The sequence below is a fragment of the Mesocricetus auratus genome, unplaced genomic scaffold (assembly GCF_017639785.1).
Source record: "Mesocricetus auratus isolate SY011 unplaced genomic scaffold, BCM_Maur_2.0 Super-Scaffold_100007, whole genome shotgun sequence".
Taxonomy (NCBI): Eukaryota; Metazoa; Chordata; class Mammalia; order Rodentia; family Cricetidae; genus Mesocricetus; species Mesocricetus auratus.
The window spans coordinates 42,553,771-42,565,103 of NW_024429191.1; the positions used below are offsets into that span (position 1 = coordinate 42,553,771).

At 45.1% G+C, this 11,333-nt stretch overlaps 1 long non-coding RNA gene across 1 annotated transcript; it reads left to right on the forward strand.

The window, feature by feature from the left end:
- Nucleotides 1–953: 953 nt before the first annotated feature.
- On the forward strand, nucleotides 954–6,983 carry LOC110340434. Its single transcript, XR_002382252.2, has 3 exons — nucleotides 954–1,163; nucleotides 1,476–1,614; nucleotides 6,624–6,983. It is a non-coding gene; the product is annotated as an uncharacterized LOC110340434 (long non-coding RNA).
- Nucleotides 6,984–11,333: the final 4,350 nt, after the last annotated feature.

Sequence of the window (11,333 nt, forward strand, 5' to 3'; positions counted from 1 at the left end):
GGTGGGGTGTGTTGTGATGCAATTCCTCTACTCCACCCCATGTAGGAATCTTAAACTTTGCTTAGTCTCACTCAAATACCTGTGAGATCTGTATGTGTCAGGTCACTGCATAACAGCCCTATTCTTTTCAAAGGCTACTTCATATTGTTAATCGCTTCCATATTGACAGGCGGGGTTGCTTCCCATTTGGTTTCTAACAATGCTGAAGTCAACCTTCCCATGCATGTAATTTCATGAGTTTGTCCATAAATCACTGAGTCATTCAGAGGGTGTGTGTATGTGTTAAATATGAGTAGATATCCATAACTGACCACTTTCATGTTTTACTTTTCATGTGTTATTTTGATATTCTATTTTCTGCTCTGGGGAAGGAAAGAGCCTGTGTATATTAGGCAATGCTCTACTACTTATCTGCAGCCCAGCTTGTAAGAACCGTAAAATGTCACAAAAAATAGTTGTTGGTCACATGCTGCAAGCTTGCCTTGCTTTACATTGTCTTGATTTTGTTTATAGTACCTTTATTTTTCCTCCATATTGCTCTATTTTTAAATTATGTGGTTATTTTTTGTATGAAAGACTTCCATAATATTGGAAAGGCCACTACAAGGCTAAATAATAAAAAGCAGTTTGTCCAAGTTGTTGTCTAGAACATTTGTGATATAGATCTCTTTGAACATTCTGGTAAAATAAAATCTACTCATTTTTTTCCAGTATCAATCTGGTCAAACTAATATTATTATTCTGTTGAATTCACAGTGAGGGATACTTTTCTGTCATCACAGAGCTGTATGGCTGCTACCACCATCTCATTCCCTGAACCATGCCCCCCTCCCCCGCCCAAACACACACACATACAGTGACGCTATTTCTAAGCTTGTATCGAATTAAACGCACCTGCGCCCATTGCTGCCCAGGGATCTTTGGCTACTGGAGCCTTTGCGGGCATTTGATGGATATATCGATGGGTTTACAACCCTGCCTCCTTCCTAGGAAGCAGAGAAGAGTGGATTATCCTCCAGAGCACCAGCCATTTCTGGGATAGAAGCAAACCTAACATTTGTACTCCAGTAAAAACTGGAGTTTGCAGCATAATTCACTTCATTTATCCAGCCAACCCCACTTGTGCAGATGAGCTGATGTCCCTAAGCAATGTGTGCCAGGAGGTGAGGAGACAAGAAGGAGGGCTTGCTGCTACTAGGGTCTAGGAGGCACCTTACAGAAATGGGGTAGGGTTTTTGTTTTGTTTTCTGGAAAAAAATTAAGGTAAGGCATGGTCTGAGGATCAGAGTTCTGGTCAGCTCCATCCCTCAGCTTCCGTGTAAGGTTGCTTTATTCTGCCTGCAGTGTCTCCACACTGTGGACGAAGCAGCTTTGTCCCTTTCCTCTCCCCTTATCTACTGTCCATCTACTCTGAGCAAGCCCTGAAGTGAACACAGCATTCTGCCATCTGCATATTCAAACACTTGGCTCCACAGCTGCGCCTGTCTGCGTGTCGCTTTGGATGGCCTCTCTGCTCGCACAGGCTAGAACTGCTTACTTGAGATGTCGCGGTCCTGGAGAACAAGCGAGGCACTGTTCCACTGGCTTGCCGGGCCTCACAACAGCCGTGCACAGGTGGGTGCTGACTCCCCGATGATAAAGTAGTAATGAACACCTAATTATGGATAATTGCATAATGAAGGGCGAGCTTGCCTCTGCCAGTTCACAGTTGCAGCTGGTACCCGAATGACTTCTGCTTGTGGTAACAGGTTACTTTGTTCTTGAAGCATTTGACGGGAAACGGCAGGCTGCCAGCACACCAGCATGGATTAAATGATCCCCAGCAAGTCAGTGCCTGATTGCTGTTTCTCCAGGGCAGGACAGGGAAGCCTGAGTCGTCATCCTCCTAATTACCCAGGGAGATTAATTTGTGCACAAGGGCTATGGACTAGCAATAATGTCTTCCATGGGGGGAGGGGCTTACAAATATTTAGGCTATGCAGCCACACCCTGCTGAGTTTCTGTTACAAGTCACCTGTATGCTGGTCTGTAACAGCAGCTCCACTGAGCAGTAAACTGGAGCATGCACAGTGGTCCCAAATCTGCCGGTTTACGAGGATGGTTTCTCACGTTTGCTAAGAATACACCTTTCCCGCTCTGTTTTGGACCTACGGGACCTAACCATGCTCTGGCTAGGATAGTTCAATAGACTTAGCCCCTGTCCACAACACTGCCACTAATTATGAACCATGAAAGTCACATTTCTTTTGGGTGGGCCTCAGGTGTAACATGAGAAAGGAAACTCTAAGATTTACCAATATAGTCATAGGACATTTGCTGCTCTAGAGAAGACATGTCACTTGGCTACTCTCAGTCAGTCACTCATTTAACAGTTCATTCCTTTAATCACTGGGTGACCTGGCCCAACCTGCTCATTTATAGGCTGCTGTGATAGCCCCCATTTTCCCAAAATGAGACTTTCTAAATGTCTTTCCCATTCTAAAGGCTTCTTTCCTCCCTCTCCATCCTCCCTCACTTCCTATCCTTCCTTCCATCTTTCAATCATCACCCTGGAACCCTTTCTGCTGAATGGTATCCATGCTCCATGCCCTTGATACCTATAGCATTGTCATCATGGTACAGATAACACTAGTGAACTTCTGAGGCTGAGGAGTAAAATGTAAAGGGTCTCTTCCTGTTTCTCCTGGGTTGCTGACACTTGCAACCCCACTGCCATGCTGGGAGGGATCTCACCAATGGGGGTATGAAGAGGCACCATCCCAGTATGCTGCCTGAGCAGCAGCAGGTTGCTAATTCTGCCAGCCCTCCACCTCCACATGGATCCCACAGGGCCCCTTCAAACTGTTCACTTGACAATACACGAGATCCAGACCTGCTGTCTCCTTACAGCCCTTCCCAGCTGCATTCAATGAGCAAAAGAAATGCGTGATAGTTGTGCAAGCATGCGGACTGGGCATGGTTTGCTGTCCAGCAACAGGTAACTGATGACTGCACGACCGAGTGTAGAATGTGTGTGTGTTTGAACGCTGTAAATAAGACACCTGAGTGGTGCTGAGCCAAATTGTGGATGATTATGTAGTAGATGTGATCCATTGGGCGATATAAATTATAGAGGTAATTAACAATGGAGTTTAGAAGTGATATCAGGGACCAGAGTGATGGTGAGGAGGTCACTGTGTTAATTACAGCATGAGTAGATATGCTAAAATTAGCTTCATGGTTGTAGAAGAAGACGAGGCAGTTGAGGGGTTAGAAACAATCAACGGGGCAGGTTTTCTGATTAAATGTGAGCCTGAGGATGAGATGAACACTGCTGGGATTTAAGCTCCTCCCATTCCCAGAATCCACCCTGGTGCTCTTACAGAAATGAGAAAATTGGAAAATTGGCAGAGGGAAAATCTTCTATTGCTAACAGGTTGAGTCAAGACTATTTGCGTTCACTGTTTCTGTAACAAGATACATGACACCAACAAACATAGTTATCTGTAGAGGTTCAGAGTAAAAGATGTCTGTTGGGGGTCAGAGCATTGTCTGGGGTGTCCAGGTGTCGCTAACCTTGTGAAGTGACTTTGCTATGTCTAGGGTTTGATTTCTAGGCAGAACTTGTGCTTTCAGCCTCCTGCGACACAGGGAAGCACATTAACCAAGTCCAAAGGGCTGAGTTACAAAGTCAGTGTTCTCGTCCCATCACCTATAATAAGAGCTGTCACCTGTCTGGAATATGCCTCTCAGCATGACCTGCACATTCCTTCCTTATAGGCAAAGCTATGTAGGAAGCCAACTCCTAATCACAGATCTCCTTCTGGGAACGAAATCAAAAGGAGAAGCAGGCGAAGTGACTCTTTAATGAGGGAGAAAGGGGGCCCAGGGCAGACACATCTTCCGTAGATGAGTTCCCAGTGGGCATGGGGTGGACATCATCCAACCACCCAGTGTGTTTTGTCTCTCCCCACCTCTATTTTTCCCCCTCCTCCCTCATTCCCTCTTTTCCTCCCTCTTCAGGACCCTCCCTCCTAAACTGTGCCCGAGGCCTTATTCTCTACTTCACTGAGGAGCCCCCCATACCTCTTAAAGAGCGGCACATTTTACTTTGGACAGACTCATCCTAGTGCAATGCCTGGAGTCACTCTGCCTCTTCCTGCTGTCTCTGTGACTGCGTCCATTGTATATCAATTTCACAACATGTGCTAATTGAAAGCAATCTACTTTTCAAGTTCTTGTTGCAATATTCTAATCATTCTGACCATATCCAAACAGATCCCTCTTAAAGATATCTGGACCAGAAAAACTCCCCGAGCCAGGGACATCTAAGCCAAGGAAATGCAGGGGATAGTCAAGTGCTTGAGAAAACTCTTCCAAGAGAAACCTGTACAAAGGTGGGGAAAAGGCACGAGGCTCTGGGGGCTGGAAAGATGGCTCTGTGAGTAAAGGCCTTGATCCCTTGGTCTCACATGGTAGGAGAGAACTGACTCCTCCATGTTGTCCTCTGACCTCCGCACACACTCTGCCATACTTACGCCCCGGACCCAAATAAACAAATAGATGTAAACAATATTTTTAGAACTTGACATGAGACTTTGGGGATATCTAAAGCCTAGGAATCATAATGAACAAGTTTCAAAAGGGTCAGAGAGTGGGTACAGTATAAGTTCAAGTGTCCAAGGGTCCAGGGGTCCCAAGGTCCAAGGGTCCAGGGGTCTAGGGGCTCAGGGTTCCAGGGGTCCAGGGGTCCAAGAGGGAGGGGAAGTCTGAGAGGAAGATGTAGTGTGGTTACTGGAGCAGACAGGTAGAGTCCAGCGTTTCAAATGCTTTGTGCCTGAAACTTTTCCACCTGTGCCCCACTGAGGGAAGTCACACAGCCCTTCAGCGATGCACACTGTGACTTGGACTTAACATAGCTAGCCAAGTGCCCAAAATACTCTGAAGTCTGTTTGTTTCTCAGTAACATTCCAGCCGGTAGGCAAGTGCCAGCGTCAGCATTCAGGCCTGTATATTTTCTTGTCTCCTCATGTAATGATGCTATTAAAGCACATGTTAGTATGTCTGTTATATTTTAAAAGCTTCCCTGTGAGATAAATTAGGTACTTTTCCAGAATTTGGGTCTTTGCTTTATGGCCACTTAATCTGACCTTGATGCATCAGCCCAGAGCTGCTCACATCTCTGCTCCTCGATCCTGCCCTGGGTCTATATTTGAAGTAAGCTGGGATAGCATAAAAATTCAGAAAAAGGATTCACAATAGCACCCTTTCAGAAACTTTCTTTCTGTGTGGAGCAGCTTCTGTCAGCCTGAGCCACCTATTCATGACAATTCTGAGGACACTGCCTGACAATAGCGAAGGCAAAGAATGACACGTTCCTCTCATGCCTTTGAGACAGCATCTCACTATGTAGCCCAGGCTGCCTCAAGTTCTTGATCCCCCTGCTTCAGCCTCTTTGCGCTGTGACCACAGGTGTGCACCACCATACCCAGCCTGAGACTCTGCATTCATTATTTCCTGCCACCAACTGGTGATCACGAGTGGCTGTGTCTTTTCTCTAATTGGATTCGTTTCTGGTGGTTGGTTATGCAAAGAAGACTTCACAGCTTCCATTCTCCCAACAAGTCTTTACCCAGCAATTCGTGATTTGATGGTTTGCCTTACTATCTAGAAGTTGCTTCCCATTTTTTGATAGCAGCATCAGTAGGAAGACATTGGGTCTTTTGGAACACACACAAAAACTTCTATTTAAATACTAACTTAATATGCATTATGCATTATTTTGAAACAAAACAGCAAAGTCCCAGGGACAGCTATAATTTGAAGAAAGAGCCCAGGACTACCACAAAGTAGTGTCAGTTTGTGGTAGGAAAATTCAGACTAAAGAGAATTTGAAGGAAAATATTACTTGAAGAAACCTCGCCCTGAAGCAGTCTCTTAATAAGTGGGTCCTTGCTGGCATAGCTGTGTTTGCTCCCCCATTCCTCAGTCCAAGTGACTGCCACAATAGGAGGAATGCTTAGGAGAATCAAACTCATTTCTTCCCTTTTGGGAGCTGAAATTCAGGGTCTGGGTGGTCATGGTGACATTCTTCATCCATGTGTCCTCGTTTGGGAATGTCTGATAATGAACCACACTGCAGGCTGTGGACCCCAAAGTACGTAATGAGTTGAATACTCTTGCCTGTAGTGCCCCACAGCCCAGTGGAAGGAGGTAATGTTGCTGATGATAGTAAATATGGAGGAGGGAGTAAAGGAAGGACCTGAATTCCACAATCACCCTGACAATGCCTCTAAGTATCTCTAAACCAGTGGTTCTCAACCTTCCTAACGCTGCAGCCTTTAATACAGTTCCTCATGCTGTGATGACCCCCAATGATAGAATTATTTCGTTACTCCTTCATAACTGAAATTTAATGCTGTTATGATTTATAATGCAATATTGATATGCAGACCCTGTGAAAGGGTCATTTGATCCCCCAAAGGGGCCATGACCCACAAGTTGAGAACCACTGCTCTAGATCATTGGAACTTTGTGAATCCCTCAGGAAAAGAAATAAGAATCAGACACACTTCAACTATAAAATGCTTCATCTGAAAATAGTTTAATTAACCAAGTAAAATAACTAAAGTAATCTCCCCTAGGAATATTTCTTGGGCTCTGCACATAGTGGTGATGCTTCAGCCTGACCAGGAAGGCCATCAAGAATTGAAGTATGTCAGCTCCACAGCAGACCAAAGCACTGGACAAAATTTGTTTTAAAAAAGACCCAAAACGGTGCTCGGACTATTGTTTAGTGGATGGAGTACCTGCCCCTGTGTAAAAGCTTGGCTGTTGCAGTACATGACTGTAACTCCAGCTTTGAGATCCGGAGGACTGAGCCAGACAAAGTAGCAAGCTCCAAGTACAGAGAGAGACTCTGCTTCAAAAAACTGACAGGAAGGGTGATAGAGGAAGACACTGCACACATGTGCAAGACACACACACACACACACACACACACACACACACACACACACACGCACACACACAGGAGCCTAAGAAAAAAGATAAAACCTGTGTATGATCAACAAATCCCTTAAGTTGGATGATTTTGTTACATCTTCCTAACACTGGTGGACTCACTGTATTTTGTAAAAAGTTGTCATACGTTTAGTATCTTAATGCAACTGAACTTTATTCTCGTACTGTTAGGGCAGTCTGGAGTGGGTTAGATCTGTGCTCCATCTGAGGATGCATGGGACACCCCATCTCCCAGTCTCTTGCAGAGCCTGCCAACTTTATGGATCGGCTGCCTTACTGTGCCCTCTACTGCTTGCACAGCGTTTGCTCTGATTGGTCCTCCTGTGTCTTCTTTCAAAGACCTGGGGAATTCTGTCTGCGTGGTAACCTAGCAGTCACGTTTCACATGGTGTTGTGCTGGGATACAATAGGAGCAAAAGGAGGCAGCGAGTTGAGTGGTACCTGCTCAGAAATTCGTTAGGAATTTGCATCAGTCCAGCCTCACGGGAGTTGCAGGTCTGTGTCACCCAGAGGGCAAGTTTGTCTGCCTCAGTGACTCTGAGAAAGACCCTCCACTCTGTGGTGGTAGGCACTCGTCAGACATTTACAACAGGAACTGAAGGAGGGGCCACAGATAAGATATTTTGCCAATGAGTGCAGAAGATCCACCTGCTAAAGTGGAGAACTACAAGAGTCAGTGCATTTGTATTCCATGGTCCTGATGGGGCAACATGATCCCAGATTCAGGGTTCTTCTTATCAGCTGATGATGCCAGCTCCAGAGAGATGCTCATACCTCAGAACTGTACTCCACAGAGTTCAGTGTGCACCCTCCTCCCATAAGTTGTGAGGATAAACAAATTGATCGCTGGGTCTCAGGTGGGGCCTGAGACTGTTTTTTATTAATTTCTATGAGGATGCTGGCAGCTCTGCAATGCACTCTGGGTAGCTATGGCTCTATGGGTCTCTGTTCTGTGCAGTCACATGGAGCCTTGTCTTATTTACAAGAAGTATGAACATTGTTTTTATGCCCCGCTGTTTCCATTCCAAATAACTTTGTAATCTGAAAACCAAAAATTGTCATTTTGCATTTGGGCCCTGCAGTGCTTTAATTCAGTGGCTTTCAACCTGTATTCTGAGACCTTTTTGGGGGTTGTGTATCAGATATTTACATTGTGATTCATAACAGTAACAAAATTACAGTTAGTAAGTAGCAACAAAATAATTTTATGGCTGAGGGTCATCACACCACCAGACACTGTATTTAGGGTGGCAGCATTAGGAAGGGTGAGGACCACTGTTTTAACTGCGTCTGCTTCATTCAGTGTAAGAGCCAGGTGTGAATGGTGACCGCATTCTCGGCCATGCCGTGTGCTGCAAGGTCTTTAACTCCTATCTTTTTGCCCTTGATTATTGTGCCGACTGTGTTGTTATTGTTATTTTATCATCTTGATACAAAGTAGAGTCACTTGGAAGGAGGGGACTTTAATTAGGGAATTGCCTCTATCCATTTGACCTGTGTGAATGTCTATGGTACATTTTCTTGATTGATGATTGATATGTGGGGGCCTAGCCCAACGTGGATGGTGCCACTCCTAGACAAGCGATCCTGGGTTGCACGAAGAAGCAGGATGAGCAAGCGGTAGGAAAGTAAAGATCACTCCCCTATGGCTTCTCCTCCAGTTCCTGCCTTGAGTTCCTGTCCCAGCGTCCCTCAGTGATGGAGTGCGACCTGAGAGGCAGAAGATGAAACAAGCCCCTTCCTCTCCAGTTTGGTTCTGGTTCTGGTGTTTTACCGCAGCAACAGAAAACAAACTACAGCAATTATAAACAAGCTGAGTGGTCACTGCTAAGAGTTACAAGAGCTGTGGGCCAAGTGAGATGACAAGTGACTGCTGATGTCACCTGCTTACAAGCCACTCCTCCAGCAACCATTGCTGAGAGCTCCTTTATGCCAATGCTGTTGAATTGGTATTACTATTTTTCCTATTCTATTCTTAGTAATCATTTCCCCTGTCATCTCATTTAATTTTTATTAAAGCTTTGTTGTTGTCTGTGTTTGAACGATGAACTGGTGCTGTTGGCTTCTTAAAGGAAATGAAGGTGACCTTGCAGAGGGAAACTGTGTAGTCCTAAAGCCGGGCATTCCCTCTAACATTCTCAATTGTTCAGGGTGTGCTACTCAGATCCTTCCCAGGCTGGCTGACCATGTCATCAGATATCATAAGTGGCCATGTCATTAGAGGTCATAACTTTCCCCAGAAACGTGCTGTCTATGCTGGGAGCTCAGAAGGTCCCAGAGTTTAGACAAGAGGTTACAATCTGAAAACAAAATCTCTAAGACAATGAAATAAAATAAGATACAGAAAATACCTGATAGAAAAGAAAATAGAAAAGGAAGGGTGTAGGGAATGCATTCATCTTTTCCCTAGGTGAAGCAAACACGATGTCAAACAATGAATTGGAATCAGTGAAGCCATAAGTTCAGAGTTTTAAGCAACAATATCCCAGATTCACACATTTTGCTGCCATCTCACCAGATGCTTCATCCATTCTAATGTTGCTCTAGCAACTTTTCTAGACAAGAGCCATGTGCACTTCCCTGTGTAGTTCTGCCCCTTTGTAGAGCATGCCCCTACTGATGCTGTTGTCTTGGCCACTTGTGACATAAAGCAAACCGATAGGTCTCTGTGGTCATCCGTGCTGGTTCATTTTTCTTTTTTTTTTTTTTTTTGTCAACTCCAACATGAGCTCAGGTCATCTGGGAAGAGGGAACCTCAAATAAGAAAATGCCTCCATGAGATTGGCCCATAGACATGTCTGTAGAGGCACTTTCTTGATTGATGTGTGAAGGCCCAGTCACTGTGGGCAGTGCCACCTCTGGGCAGGTGGTCCTGGGTTGTATAAGAAAGCAGACTGAGCAAGGCACGTGGAGCATGGGTAGCAAATCAGTAAGCAGAAGTCTTCCATTGCTCTGTACCAGTTTCTGCCCCTGTTCCCTCAATGATAGCCTGTGACATGGGAATGTAAGCCAAATAAACCCTTTCCTCCCCAAGTTGCTTCTGGTCAGAATGCTTTAAGCACAGCAATGGAAAGCAAACTAGGATACTGCTTGACCTGGTAGCTGCTGTTCTCCGTCCTCACACACTGCAAGCTACTGGGATCCCTTTGGAACATACACAGTGCCTGGTGGCACCTCCAAAAGTCTTCTTTCAATTGGCCAGGGCAAAGTCCAGATAAAGATGAGTGTATTTAACTTGAGCCAACACATTGCCTGGCAACAGAGAGCCAAAGACTAGGTTCACACTGCCTAGGGTCAAATCTCTGTGCTTTCCCTTACGTGGCTGTGTGACCTTGGCAATTTATTTAACCTCTCTATGCAGCGTTTACTTCATCATTAGAAACGGTGTATAGGGATGGGTGGGGAGAGGGGAGAGGTGTGGGGGAGGGTTACCTTCTTTGTAGAATGCTGGTGAGAATTAAATGAGTTTTATCGGTGGAGTGCTTCAAACAGTGCTGGGCATGTGGCAAGCCCCATGCAAGCTTTTAATGATTAAATGTGCTTCACAGGCAGTGGATCCTGTGAAGTATGTGGAGGCACACCATTATCTCAAGGTGTTTTGCTAATTACCCGGATTAAATGATTTAAAGCAATTTTCAAGGTTTAGCTTATTTTCTGACTCTAGTTTTGATGGTTTCTTTGAGCTGGTTTCCCTCTCTAGTTTTCAATTTGTCTAGGTTGAAGGAGAGAGGCGGGGAGGATGTCAGAGTCTCTTTGAACCTCCTCGAGCCGACTTTGTTGCCAGCAAGTCTGTCCAATTGAAGCTAATTAGCCAACATGCACTGTAGACCCTGGAGAAGCCAGTTGCTCCCCAGCAGCAAGGCTGAAGTCTGATGTGCACGGGGTAATCTCGGTGGAAGAAGCAACAGAATGAATACATGACTGCTCCGAACCCTCAGCATGGGCTGGGAATGCCCTTCCTCCTAGGGATCGAAGACCAGGAAAGCTGCTGGAGAATTTGAACCCCTCCAGGCACCTACTGAACCAGACTCTTTGGGTGAGGCCAGCAGTCTGTGCCTAACACACACTGTTGAAATTGGAGAACCACCCTCTAGAAAATTCTCTCCAAATTAAAAATTAAACAGTTCTATTTTTTCCCAGTCAATTAAAGCAGGAGAAATGCCTGCTAGCCATTCTCACCAAACCCCTACCTTTAACCTTTGAAAACATATTAAACAAAACATAAACAGACGAAATAACATTTGCATAAACCACAACTATTTTGATTGTAGTTGAAAATACCAGTTAATGGTTCACTAGATCGGTGTGTTCGGAAGTGTGTAATTGGGTTA